The sequence below is a fragment of the Crinia signifera genome, chromosome 9 (genome assembly GCF_055691185.1).
Source record: "Crinia signifera chromosome 9, ASM5569118v1, whole genome shotgun sequence".
Lineage (NCBI taxonomy): Eukaryota > Metazoa > Chordata > Amphibia > Anura > Myobatrachidae > Crinia > Crinia signifera.
The window spans coordinates 147,121,096-147,136,568 of record NC_139225.1 but is presented as its reverse complement, the minus strand read 5'-3'; the positions used below and the strand labels follow the sequence as shown (position 1 = coordinate 147,136,568).

The 15,473-nt window shown below is 48.6% G+C and overlaps 1 pseudogene; it reads left to right on the top strand.

Annotated features, from left to right (window-relative positions):
* Window positions 1-11,447: 11,447 nt before the first annotated feature.
* On the top strand, window positions 11,448-11,583 carry LOC146039972 (U2 spliceosomal RNA; annotated as a pseudogene).
* The last annotated feature ends 3,890 nt before the right edge of the window (window positions 11,584-15,473 follow it).

Sequence of the window (15,473 nt, the reverse complement as noted above, 5' to 3'; positions counted from 1 at the left end):
GCATCCCCCATAGAAACCTATGGGGGATGTGGCCAGCGGCGCTGCAGGGGGGATCGCAGCAGGGATCGGAGATTCCTGCTGCGGTCCCCTGTGATACGTTAGGGGGATACTTAATATTTGCGGTAAACCCCCGAAAACGAGTGTTTTCGGGAATTTGCCGCAAATATTAGTTGATAAATGCGGCCCTATGTATGCCACAGACACACACAGGAGACTCTGGGCATGGCAGGGGAGGATCCATAGAGCAAACGTAGTGATCCAGGTGGTCCAACGCATGCTCAATTGGGTTCAAGGCCAGGGAAATACTTGGTTGTCTTCTCCATGCTGGTATAATCACTGTTGGACATTTCTAGCTGTGTGATACGTCACGTTGTCTTGCTGGAAAATCCCATCAGCCCCAGGGAAAACAATCCGCATGTACAATTCTTAGTATACGTAAGGGTACTTGTGGAGTATCACGGCTCCCATCGTATGCCATATGTAATGGCATACGATGCGATGCGATGTTTTACCGATTTTTGAGCATTTTTGCTCAAAAATCGTATGCCATCGCATGGCATCGTATGCCATATGTAGTGGCATACGATGCGATACGATGTTTTACCGATTTTTGAGCATTTTTGCTCAAAAATCGCATGGCATCGTATGCCATATGTAGTGGCATACGATGCGATACGATGTTTTACCGATTTTTGAGCATATTAGCTCAAAAATCGTATGCGATCGCATCGGATGCCATACGATGGCACCCGATTTTTGCACTGAAATGCATCAGAATGCATTGAAATGTGTATTAAAGTAGTGAAATGCCCCCAAATGGCATTTTTCATAGTGCACCACCCCCACTATCAACGTCAACCCGAAGCGTGGCAAGCGGCGGCGGTACGCGTCCTACGACCTTTTTATACCCCCACTATCCACGTCGGCGTGGAGTTGAGAATAGAATAGTGTGGCGAGCGCAGCGAGCCACCGATCCCGAAGCGTGGCGAGCGCAGCGGATACCTGTGAAGCCCGCGAGGGGACGTGTATAGCTGTGAAGGTATCCGCGTCCGCTCGCCACGCTTCGGGTTGACGTTGATAGTGGGGGTGGTGCACTATGAAAAATGGCATTTGGGGGCATTTCACAAGTTTAATACACATTTCAATGCATTCTGATGCATTTTAATGCAAAATCGGGTGCCATCGCATCGCATGCCATCGTATGGCATCCGATGCGATCGCATACGATTTTTGAGCTAAAATGCTCAAAAATCGGTAAAACATCGTATCGCATTGTATGCCACTACATATGGCATACGATGGCATACGATTTTTGAGCAAAAATGGTCAAAAATCGGTAAAACATCGTATCGCATCGTATGCCACTACATATGGCATACGATGCCATGCGATGGCATACGATTTTTGAGCAAAAATCGGTAAAACATCGCATCGTATGCCACATGCGATGCGATTTTTAGCATACGATCTGCATACGATGCAGGTCGTGGGAGCCGTGATACTCCACAAGTACCCACAATACAGCTGAGATATAGGGACGTGTATGAGAATAGATGCAGGTATAGATTGTAGGTGAGTAAGAGAGCTGTAATTTGAAATGCAAGAAGGGTGCTGTGAGAGGGAAGAGGGCCCTGCTCTAAGGAGCTTACAATCTAGAAGGAGGGGGAGACAGACAGGTGACATGAGGTGCAGGTAAGGAGACTTGAGGCAAGAAGTGAGGATGGCAGGGAGGGTCAGCACATGCGGCAGCAGGTAGAGAGAGCGGACAAAGTAGTCCTCTCCCTCCTCCACCTGCAACCTTGACCCATAACAGCCCTGCACCGTGGCCCATGCCACAACACACCCTGCCAGGGGGCAGAAAGCATGCAGAGTGAATAGGTATAGCACAGGATTGAAGAACCATGGCTCTGGCACCACAGTGTAATTCAGAGAGATAGTGTCAAAATAGAGGAAAGAAAATAAATAAAATGCCACCAAAACCTCCCCCAGACCGTAACGTTGCCACCACCAGCTTAAACGGCCATTCTTACAGCAATGGTTGCCATGTTTTTGTTCTCTGCGGTTTCTCAAGTGAGCATCCAACGTCCATCTGTTCGATGAAGCAGAAAATGTGACTCATAAGTGGAGGCAACCCATCACCCAACAGCGGTGGTCTACTTCCGATATGGCCGTGCAAAGTGAAGTCACTTCCACCTTTGTTGGATGGGTTCGGTGACCATCAGCTTCAAAGCCCCGTGTGCAGCAGGGTTCCCTGAGGTTTCATTGTAGACTCTTGCCTGGTAGCCTCCATGTTAATTTTGATGTTGAGCTGCTCCAGTCGTGTCAATCGGCGTCTTCATAGCCGACGTTCACTCCTCACATCCTTGGCACGTGGTGTTCCACAATTTCCATGTTGGCTATTCACAATGGTGCCATTTGTCCATTCACCAAACACCTTCACTACAGCAGCGCACAAACATCATAACCTGCGCTATATCACCCCAGGCCCAAAACACGATCATTCTGTTTGCAACTCCGATAAATCTTCACTTTTATCTATGATAGTTACATGTGTGCATATGGCCTATTGTGCATTTTATATACGCACCAAGCCAGTGTGCAGTCCATACATTTACTCATAAGACACCGCCCTGGTCCGACAGGCATTAAAAAGGAACAAACTACAGGGGGGAATTTACTGAGCTGTAAGTTCTGTTTCAGAAGGGATGTTGCTATAGGCAACCAATCAGACACTATCTACTATCTTCTAGAACAGGCATGTCCAACCTGCAGTCCTCCAGCTGTTGTGAAACTACAAGTCCCATCATGCCTTGACATAGTTTTTCCATTAGGGAATTCTAAAACTATGGCAAGGCATGCTGGGATGTGTAGTTTCACAACAGCTGGAGGCCTGCAGGTTGGACAGGTTCTAGAAGGTGCTAAATAAATAAGTCGATTCTGATTGGTTGCCCATAGCAACATCCCATGTGACAAAGAACTCACATCTTAGTAAATGTACCCCGTAGATCTGAGCCACAGAACAGTCTAAATTATTTGTGGTACGGACACAAGGGCCCTTATTCAGATCTGATCTCAGTACAAATTTGTTCTCAAAATGGGCAAAACCATGTGCACTGCAGGTGAGGCAGATGTAACATGTGCAGAGAGAGTTACATTTGGGTGGGGTGTGTTGAAACTGAAATCTAAATTGCAGTGTAAGAATAATGCAGCCAGTATTTACCCTGCACAGAAACAACATAACTCACCAATCTCTAACTCTCTCTGCACATGTTACATCTGCCCCACCTGCAGTGCAGCATGGTTTTACCTATTTTGAGAACAAATTTGTACTGCGATCAGACGTGAATAAGGGCCAAGGTACCGAAAAGACCACTTGCGAACTTCGGCCCATGGGGACATGATGCCCTCACACAGTCTACACACCATTACCACCTCAGCAGGGGTTCTAGGGGTGCATGGACCATTTTGAAGTTGCCTATTGGTCTATGTCAGACGTGGCCAACCTGTGGCTCTCCAGCTGTTGTCAAACTACACATCCCATCATGCCTTGCCACAGTTTGAGCATTCCCTAATAGCAAAACCTTGGCCAGGCCTGGTGTATGTGCTCATCCGCAGGCCACTTTCACAGGGTGCTGAGTCCCAGGGCTGGCATTCCCACCTATAACCCGGCTGTATTGCTAACTGTGGAGGAAATAGCTTTATTTCCTTTCAATAATAAAGCATAAGTCAGCGGCGTAACTATAGCACCGCAGCCCCCGCCACCGCGGAGGGGCGCTGTGCATGTGGGGGCGCCGGGGCTGCGGTGCTATAGTTACACCCCCCCAATCCCCCGCAGACTTACCTATCTCGCTGGTCCCGGGGGCTCCGTTCTTCTGCTGAGGACCACCACAAAATGGCCGCTCCCATATAGCACACAGTTCTCTGAAACTGTCTTCTGTATGGGGGCGGCCATTTTGTGGTGGTCCCCAGCAGAAGAAGAACGGAGCCGCCAGGACCAGCACGATAGGTAAGGCTGCAGGGGATTGGGGGGGGGGGGTTGTCATGGGCGGCGGGGGATTGGGGGTGCTTGGCGGGGGGGCGGGGGCGCCCAAAACTTAGTTACGCCACTGGCATAACTGCAATGTATTTCATAAAAGTGCTGTACTCTCGCACATCCATGTAGCAGTGGCTGCAGCCATTTTGTGAGGTAAATCATCTGCGATACTGCATATGTAATAAATACAGAAGGTATGAAGCCATTATATCAAGTAAGTATTAACAAGCACACAGTCTGCTATTTGTTGAGAGAGAGAGAGAGAAAAAAGCAGGTGGACTTTGCATGTTAGCTAGTCCATTGAAAGACCACAATGCAAATTTATTTATTAACAGATTCTTATATAGCGCACACATATTCCGCAGCACTGTACAGAGAATATTTGAACATTCACATCAGTCCCTGCCCCAGTGGAGCTTACAATCTATATTCCCTACCACATGTACACGCACACACAGACATTCTAGGGGTAATTTTGTTCTGAGCCAATTAACCTACCAGTAGATTTTGGGATTGTGGGAGGAAACCGGAGTACCCGGAGGAAACCCACGCAAGCAGAGGGAGAATATACAAACTCTGCACTTAGAGCCATGGCGGGAATCAAACCCATGACCTCAGCGCTGTGAGGCAGTAATGCTAACCATTACACCATCCGTGCTACAAAACTATACATACCAGCATGCCCTGCCATATTCCAACAGCAACACTGTGGCAGGCATGCTGCGGTGGTGGTTCCATCGCAGCTGGGGTGGTGGTTCCATCGCAGCTGGAGCGCCACCGGTAACTAACATCGTCATAGTGTGTCAGCATTTCCCAGAAGGCTAAGGGTTACACTTGGTCCATCGGGTTGGGATCATTTGGTCTACACTACAGTATGTTGGTCGACAAGCATTAGGTCGACATGGGTCTAGGTCAACATGGGTTTAGGTCAATAGGTCGACACAAGCATTAGGTCGACAGTGTCTAGGTTGACAGTCAAAAGGTAGACATGGGGTTTTTCACTGTTTTTTTACCAAATGTTGACACAGTCGACATGGACACAGTTTCCAGTGCACAGTTTTGCTGCGCTCGGCACACTATTTCATTCTCTCGCCATGCCCTAGTGGATGGTAGGGCATGAAATACCGCACGTCGGCACATGTCGGCTCAAAAAACTGTGAAAAGCCTCATGTCGACATTTTGACTGTCGACCTAGAACCATGGTGTTGACCCAATGCTGTAGACCAAATGACCGCCCATCTAATCTGCCACTTTTTAGCCTTTTGGTACCTCAACCCTATTTGATCCTTAGGTCTTTATATTCATATGCTTATCCAGTGGCGTCTCTTACCATTATGGAGGGGGAGGGCTGTCGCAATGCGGTCCCCCCCCCCTCCGCTGCCGCTGTCGTCACTGCCGCCATCCGATTCCCCTGACGCCGCACGCACCCCTGTCCCTGCACGGGGCTAGCGCATGTGCAGTAACGTCATACATACTGCGCATGCGCCTTTGCAGCAGCCCCTGAAGACTTGATCGGGTTCCTGGCTTCCAGCGCATGCGCAGTATGGTCCGCGGTACTGCGCATTCCCAGAACCCGTTTTGGGGGCTGCCGCGCATTTGCGCAGAGAGAGGCACACCTCCCGATGGGATGCCTTGAGTGACTGGCAGGTCAGACTTCCAATAGGAAGTCACTGCCAGTCACATTGAAGCCAGTGCAGTCTCACAGACTGTATCTGGCTTCACTTTAGGCAGAGACAGTGGCGGATTTTACCTGGGGGGGGCTGCAGCCCTGCAGCCCATAGGTAAAAACCGCCACTGTGCTTATCCCATGCATGCTTAAATTGGTCCAAACTGTGGCCCTCCAGCTGTTGTGAAACTACACATCCCAGCATGCTTTCACATAGTTTTAGCATTCCCTGATAGCAATACTGCGGCAAGGCATCATGGGACTTGTAGTTTCACAACAGCTGGAGGGCCATAGTTTGGACATGCCTGGTGTAGTGCTACTCGGTCAGGCCAGCTGTAAGCGCCTGTTGTATTTTAGTATTATTAAAAGTTTCATATATAGCGCACACATATTCCGCTGCGCTTTACAGAGAATAGTTGAACATTCACATCAGTCCCTGCCCCTGTGGAGCTTACAATCTATATTCCCTACCACATGTACACGCACACACAGACATTCTAGGGTTAATTTTGTTGAGAGCCAATGAGCCTACCAGTATATTTTTGGATTGTGGGAGGAAACCGGAGTATCTAGAGGGAACCCACGAAAACACGGGGAGAATATACAAACTCCACACAGTTAGGGCCATGGTGGGAACTGAACCCATGATATCAGCACTGCGAGGCAGTAATGCTAACCATTACACCATCCGTACTACCCTGTTCCTCGGTCACGTGCACGCCACTTACATGTAAACAGGCAGCAGATACCCAGGTGAGACTACTGCACTTTATATGGCAATGTGCGGCAATAATGCCGGTTTCAATTACACCTCTGATGCTGGGCTCCTGCACTATTTATATGTAACACAGTGATAATATACATGATGGAGGAAATCTCTCCATATAACACACCTGGGACCTCTCCTCTCTATAGCTCTAAGGGGACCTCTTTTTCTGGCACAGAACAGCTTTCTAATGAATACTAATTATTCCGCAAGTTTGTCATCACTGGCCCTCTAATTGCATTTTAATTAGGCATGTTAATTAGTCTAATTAGCAGAAAATAGCAGTGTCACCGACACTTCTATGGGTGAGCGGAAAGTGATATGCAGTGTCAGCTGCCTGTGACATAACCGCGGTGCTCTCTGACCTCCATCAGGTGACCTCTCCTCCGTATCCCTTACATCACCTGATAGGTTGCCTCTTCCCAGGTGATCACTCACCTCAATATAAGAAACATAGCTTTGTGGATTGACGCATCAGAACCTAATAATGTATTCACCTAGCTATGTGCGTAGAACACATTTATTTCCATAAATTACAATTTGTCTACATGGTAATACTGCACATTTACATTCTAATAAATATATGTTCTATTTCTAAATACGGTACACATATTTACATATATACATACAGAATTTGTACCAATTAAATCCTGAATCCATGCATAAATCAGCAATCGTATTTTTAAACGTAATGATTTAATTCAAGAGTTAGAACTTCTGAAATATTGCAAATTACAAACTATGGGGCCGATTCGAATCTCGGCGGATCAACTGTGCAGGTCCGGTCCATTCCCACCTCAGCCGCGGCATGCTTGGGGGGCGGAGCATAAGTAGCGACCAAGAGCCCAGGGTCTTAATTCCAATATTGTGCATACACACTGAACGATAACGGTAATCGATATTGTTCAGTGACGTCACCGTGACCCGCTCAATGTGCGGTTCGTTTGGCTACATAGCCAAATTGACCTGCATGCTCAGATGACGTCAATCACCGGTACTGATGCACGGGAGCACGCATCGTTAACGGTATTGAGTGTACACACTAGACAAGAAAGCAAGGGCCCTTCTGAACGATATATTTTACGATCTCGACTAGGGTGTATTGGGCTTAAAATTCACCGCCCTCAAAAAACAACAAATGTAAAACAGAGGCTCTGTATTTATTGGATATGTTACAACACAAGTTACCTGTAGACAAAGTAACTGTCCGGCGTGGACTAGGGGGTTATTCACACCAGAAGACTGGGCTGCAATTTTGCAGGCCGGGTGAATATCGAACGACTGCACATGATAACGGATCACAGTGCGCAAAAGAGAGGCCACCGAGCGATAAAATCAAGCGTAATTTCTAACCGCAAGCTGTTTGTAAGTGGATTAACAGGAAGCGGGCATTTGTGGGTGGGAACTGGACATTTTCTGGGAGTGTCAGGGAAAATGTAGGCATGCCCAAGGGATTTATGGAGGGTCTGTGACGTCAGCTCTGGCCCCGATCAGCCTGATTCTATCGCAGCCGCCGAGTAAATCCTGCGCACACTGGGGAATCGTTCCATGGTGAGCGGGTGCAAATGGATTTGCAGCTGATCACAGGCCTGTGATATTTTTGCAAGCCATTCGCAGACTTACACGGTGCAGCGCCAGATCTGACCGCGGGGCGCTACATATTAGCATACAGGCAATCAGGTCTGTATAACGCCGTAGGTTATGTGTTTGAGAAGTTTGCCTATGGATGTCACTTTGTGGGACATGAAATATGTCAATGGGGTCAGAAGGTTGACACAAGCATTAGGCCGACAATGGGAAGGTCGACATGGGTTGTTTTTTTTTAAGAAAAATAAAAAAAAAACAGGCAGTATTTCTTCCGGTGAGGGCCTGGGATGCAGGACAGCTCCAATCCTCCATCCTCGGAGTGCTTAGCGTGGATGGGAGGAGGTTGGAGGAGGAGGAGGGAGGATGGAGAGTGCGGAGGAGCGCTGAGTGTCCCCGGCGCTGGACATGGCGTTCTCCGGCTGGAGACAGGCCGGCGCCACAGCCGCGGCCCACAGCACAACCTCCAGATGGCCTGAGAAGCCTCTGCCGTCCCCGAGGAACATCCCGGCCAGAGGAGGATGCCGGCCTGCACAGCAGAGACTCCCAGCCTGCAGGCCAAGACTGAAGCCCTCCAGTGGACTGTAAGAGCCCGTCCACCCCACCCTATGTCCCAGGAGAAGGTATGGCTCCAGAATCCGGGGTTAGCAGCGGTGGACCTCAGCCCAGAGAGGAGAGGGTCCAACTTCGGCGGCCCCAGGACTCACTGACCCCTCCCCCCCCCCACACACACACACACAAGCTGTGGCTCCAACCCGAGCCCCCACAGCAGGACAGCCTCGGGATCCATCCACGTGGCTGACTCCTGTGGAGTGCTGAAGGGGAGATGGCCTGCTTGTATTTACCGATCTGGCTGTTGCAGCGACCAAGTGGCGCCACTCGATGGCTGCATAGGTGCTGCGCAGCTCAGTATATATGGTACTTGTTTCCTAGAACGGCGCAAGCAAATAGCTCAGTGGGCTATTCTGCGTAAGAAAATCGCATTGCATGCCAGTTTTGCATCCGATATAAAATCGTGTGTGAGCGCATCTGATATCGGATCCTATGTTACAGGCTGCGATGCCATTTAATGTACTATACAATTAAATTACATACAATGTAATTTATTAATGCGATTTAGGCCCCCCCCCACTATCCACGCCACCCCGAAGTGTGGTGAGCGGTGGTGGAACGTGTCCTCCCGACCTTTTCATACCCCCACTATCCAAGTCGGCGTGGAGTTGATTTTATATAGTGTATAGCCACCAAGTCTGAAGCGTGGCAAGCGTAGCGAGCCCCGCGAGGGGATGCGGATTTCATTACATGTATTACGCGTGCGCTCGCCACGCTTCGGGTTTGGTGGCCACACTATATAAAATCAACTCCACGCCAACGTGTATAGTGGGGGAAAGAAACGGTCGGGAGAACATGTTCTGCCGCCGCTCGCTACGCTTCGGGGTGGCGTGGATAGTGGGGGGGGGGGCCCTTAATCACATTAATAAATGACATTGTACGATGTATGTAATTTATTCACTGCCAGGGAGCAGTGAATACATTACATAGAAAAATCGCATCGCATCGCATGCCACGCAAAAACCCCATGCGATGTGATTTTACTACGGTACTGTACGTAGTGAAATTGGGCGCCGTTCTAGGAAACAAGTACTGTATATATATGTTCCCCATGTCCGTCACCCTCCCCAGGGTATATATCGCTGCGTGATATATATATAGATATAGATATATATATATATATATATATATATATATATATATATATACAGTGCTATTTTTCAGCAGGAACCAGCAGGAACTCAGTTCCTGAACCTCTAATTAAATATGACATCATCAGGAACTGAAAATCTACTTTTCATAAGATAAGTTTTATTTTAAAGTCACCTGTGAGTGTCTTTGTTTCTAAATACAATATATACATCTATCTGTCCCTCCCTCTCTCTATTATATATGTTTTTTATACACTGCATGTATATCTGTCAGGGTTGCCGACTTTTTCTGTCTCCTCTCCGGGAGAAGCCCGGAGAGGAGACTTCCAGCTGCAGGTCGGGGGGCGGGGCTTGAGCTTTACATCATTAAGCCCCGCCCCCAGGATGGTAAAACCCCCAATTCATGGATCTCCGTGGAGGGGGCGGAGCTAAAATGATGCGATTTTAGCTCCGCCCCCTCCTCTGACACCCGCGGATTGACTATTTCAATCCAAAAGGTATGGGGAAGACGCCGCAATCGGGGGGGGGGGGGGGGGTGGCATGGGGGTCCCCCGGAATCCGGGAGGGTTGCCCACCTTTCCGGGGGGCCGGGAGGAGGACCCGATTTTCGGGATCCTCCCGGTAATTCCGGGAGGGTCGGCAACCCTGATATCTGTACTATCACTGTTACTTGCTACCTTACCGGCTGTTGCACAGCAATCCACACCTAATTCCTAGTATACGCCGGTGTACCTGGCCAAATAAAGCCGTTCTGATTTCATACCCACTGGAGGGGGAATAGAATAGTGCCCTGTGCCAGAAGCATGGCGAGCACAGCGAGGGGATGCGGGACACTGTGTCAATGTAAGTTTACATGGACGCCGTATCAGACACGAAAAAAACGTGAAAACCACAACCACCTTCCTATCGTCGACCTAATGCTTGCGTCAACTTTTCCGACCCTGTCAACCTTAGGCCTGTTGACCAATTTCCTGTGTCGACCTTTAGTGGTCTGTTGATCCTATGACCCGTACTCAGATTTTATAGCAACCATACTGCAAGGCTTAGAAAGGCAGTAACCTGGCAGGTGCGTGTGTGCACAACACAATATAATAGAATCATCTCTCCTGCCCCAGGCACCCAATCACTATACTACAATCACTATATCCTAATTAATAAGATTTATGCATATTATCAGATGGGACTGTAGCACAATACAGTAGAGGTAACATATATGTGACAGGTTTGGATGTATGTAATAGGGCAGGACGTGCTAGTACATACACACAGGAAGTACAGATACAAAAACACACGTCAGACGCACAGCGGCCTCCCTGCCCCCACAGGACGTTCTATCATCATCACGGAGAACACAGACTCAGTGCTGCCATCTGGTGGCACACTGATATTTAACTGCACATTTTGAATTTAGCATACTGTATATTTCAAGGGGTATGGGTCATAGGCATACTTGCCTACCTGACCCTCCCCATGCGGGAGAAAATGCTCTGTTTCTGGACTTCCCTGGTAATGTATGATTGCCATCACCTGTGGGGAGCTAGGTAAAGGTGTGTTCGCCACAGGTGATGGCAATCATACATTACCAGGGAAGTCCCGGAGCAGAGCCTTTTCTCCCGCATGGCGAGGGTCAGGTAGGCAAGTATGCCTATGACCCATACCCTTGGGTCATAGGCATACCCATACCCATACCCATACATCGCTTCTCGGCCTTTTGGCTAAGATCAAGTGTAGTATCTGTTCTTATCAGTGGGTATGGACTGGCCTCTGGCAGAGAATAGAGAAAGGCTGGACTGAGTAGCTGCTCTGATGGGTGGAGGGTGTGGGACCCCTCTTTTTTGCCTGGGAGTGGTGAAAAGTCTGGCTGAGTACCTTCACCTCTGCCTTTGGTAGGAGGTGTTGCTTCCGTAAATCCACCGGTAAGAGGGGGGGGAGAAACACTGGGCCTAGTAGTTTGACTCTCTTGACGGGGTTCGTAGCCCCCGAAGGATGAGACAGCGAAAGGCTCAGTCTAGTATCCATTCCCAAGGAGCGGAGAAAGGCTGGGACTGAGTAGATAGCTCCTGTTCCAGAGGTTCGTAGCCTCTGATGGGGAGACCACGAAAGGCCCAGCTTAGTACCTTAACCTTGGGATCGGAGAAACACTGAGACTGAGTAGATTGCTCTTCCGAGGGGGTCGCAGCCCCTAAGGGAGTCAGTGGAAAAGCCCAGTGGAGTACCCATTCCCATGCCAGGGGCTGGAAAGTGCCCTACGATGGGAGCAGAGAAACCTTGGTCGGACGCTGATCGATCGGTTGCTTGGAGTCCGAGGCTGCACTGTGCTCCCGGGGAAACTCGGGGGTGCCGAACATGCAGGGGTGATCCCAAAATCACCATGCACTAGTAAGCACTTGCACTGCGCACTTCCCCTCTAGGTTAGCGCTTCACGTCCTTACCTCGTCCTTTTGGATGGGGTAGGACAATTTTTCACACCCCCACCCCGGCCTTCTGGCTAGGGCTTTCTTTATTATTTATTTATTTTCCTTCTCACGTTCGTCACTTTCACGTTTTCTGTTTTTTGTAGTTTGTCACGTTTTTTTGGGTAGTGTGGTCGACCCTTACGGGCCTTCCATTTCCCCAATGTGCCAAAGCTCTCGCCTTTTGGGGAGAGCTGCGGTCCCCCCGAGGACGACCCCGAGCCGCAAGGCGGAGGGAAGTCCACTGAGGGTCTCTCCAAACCTTCGGGTGCGGAGGACCCACCGTCCTAACCCTTCCGGGGGTTGAGGAAAGAGGGTCTCTCTAAGCTTCGGCGAAGAGGACCCACCGTTCCCTATTTTCCCCTCTTCGGCCTTATGATTGAGAGGGGTTAGGGGAAAAACGGGGCCCGTCTCCTTCGGGAGATAAGCCCACTCGATCGCACGGCCCCCTTTGCATGTGTGGTAGGGAGCACACCTCGGGCTCCTAAGGTTCTTCAAGCTCATAGAGGAAGATTCACTAAACTAAAAATGCGCTAAAAACCCCGTTATCGGTAGCCAGGTAGGTAACAATACAGCAGGGACATTACAGTGATCACACAGGGAACACCTACCCGCCAAGCTGCACAGTACCTAGGTAATATGCTGCCGAGCCGGGCAGGGGCCTCCACGGGAAACTGATCGTCTCTGGGCCGGAGCTCTGGGCTATGGCTGCCTCCCAGGAGGTCAAGTGAGGGCTGACTGTGCTGGAGCTCAGCATGCCAGAGCCAGGAGGGCCCGGTGTGGCCGGTGGCGGTTACCCGCCTCCTCTCCTCCCCATGTCTCCCCATAATTTTTTCAATTTTTTTTTTTTAGAGAATTTTGTGCAGACCCATCACATAAAATTCAGATAAAAAAACAAAAACAAAAAACATTTAAATTACAGGTCGTAATGTAAAAAAATAGGTAAAAAGCCAAGGGGGGTGAATACTTTTGCAAGGCACTGTATATGACCTTGAGCTGGAATGCACAAACCCCATTATAACACTAAATCAATAACTCAACATAGATTTGTTGGGACAGATATGACTGAAAACAACGCCCAGTCTGCTGGTAATTACTAAAGTTGTAAGCACTGAGAATTTTCTTCTCTTTAGTAAATTACGCCCCAATTTTGGAAACAGCATAATGGAACTGATTCAGAGTTTTGATATTTGCGCATATCTCTGTTTATTTTTCTGCGCATAACCCGGAACTGCGTTGTATGTTTGCATGTCAGGTCCTGTGATGTCGGTCGCAGTGAGGCTGGAGATGTATGGCGGTGAGGAGGGGGAGCGTTACAGAAAAAACTAGGTTAGGTTAGCCCCCTTTCAGGGCGTGCCGAAGCCAATGGTCCTTAGACGCATTTTCACTGGCCCCTCATCTGCAGAGAACCTGTCAGCAGCCATCTTTTTTTTACTAAAGACGCAGTTTTTTTGCATTCTGCCTTATAGCGCAGTTTGGTATAATTATTATTACATTACAGATAATGGCCAGGCAACCTGACTGACTTGAGGCATTTTATGCCCTTTCATTTCTGCCAAATTGACATAACAAAGGTGTAATCCATCCATATTGTGGCTCCAGGACGTCACTCCCGCTAGGATACATTGTTATAGAGAATGGTTTTCCACAAAATGGCCGCTTCCTCTGTGGAGCTGCCTTACATTTGATACTGACAGAGCACCTTTTGTTTATGCAGAGGGGCCATTTTTGTGGGATGTACTGTGAGAACTAGTGCTATTAATTAAGCTGTGTACACACGGGGGCTATTTCAGCACATATCGCTGGCAATATGGTTGCTGAGCGACCATATTGCCAGTGATTTCATGTGCTGTGAGAGATAAATCGCCGGGAGCGCGCTCCTGCGGCCAGCCCTTCATGATCGCTGGTCGCAGGAGTATTCTCCTCCGATTATGGCTAAAAATTGCTGGTCGCTGGTGCACAATGCACTGTACCACACAGGATTACACCTGTGCACCAGCAACCAGCGATTTCTAGTCAAAATGAGGTAGAGACAGAATAGCTTGCAAATTTCAGCCAAAATCGGTGCTCGCTGATGAAAACGGTACACTGAGCAATATATTGCTGAGAGATATTAAGCCAAAATTGCTCAGTGACCAAATCGCACCGTGTGTACACAGCTTAAGGCAATGCATGACCATTATTAATAATACCCAGATTCCGCTTAGCTGCCATTTCCTGGGTCGAATGCCTTCAAGATGCTCCTGAAGATCTAGTGTAAGCCAACAAAATGGCTCCAGCGCATGGTGACGGATCTACGTAGATATGTGGCATCATTTGAGGGGTCACTGTGTGGGCATACCTAATCCTTATTTCCCCATTTTATTAATGTAGTAGATATTAAGAAATCTGTATTACATTAAAAATATTCTTCACACATTTAAAACTGTATTTTACAGAAGAAAATAAGAATCTTTAGTTTCCTCTGATGCAGTTTTGTACCAGACACGTGGGAGTCGCCTGCAAGGTGTAATGTAGATACTAAGGAAGGGATTGGTATGATTTCCCGTCAGTGGGATCCCGGACGATGTAATGCAGGCAGCGGGGGAGCACAAGGCGGCCCCTTGCATGCATGGTGGCTCGATTCCCTCACCACAAGGTTCTGTTCCCCCTCTATGGGGGTCGTGGACCCCCCACAAGGGAGAATAGTCCCTGTGTGCTGGTGGTAATGTCGGCAGTCAGGATCTTGGCGTCAGCATCCTGACCGTCTGCATATTAACTAGATCCCCTAAGGAAGTGATATTTGGGACTACTATGTCGGCTGAAATCTACAACTTGCACCTTACAAACATATTATAAACCAAATGCTTATTTCTCTTACTCAAAGGGAAACGCAGCTTTTTAGCTGATTATGAAGTCAGTAAGCCCCAACCTCATTAACTACAAGGGGACTGACGTATCTAGCCGAGAAAAGATTGGAGAAGCGGCCAGAGGGGGAGTTGCCACTAGCATCCTATCAGCTTTGAGGAAACATTTATCAAGTACAGTACACTATAATATAGTAAGTAGCTGCTGATTGGTTGCTGCAGCTACCTTCTCCAATCTGATCACTGCTTTCTATTCAACATAGAGAACTAGGTCTAGGTACCGGTGTCTAGCTGTCACACAGGTTTGGTTTAGAATTGTGTTTGTGGGATACATACAGATGACCGGCAGTGCGGATGCCAGTGGTCTGAATACCAACGATAGCATCCGAATGGGGAAACCTAGAGATGGGTCAGGTAACAAT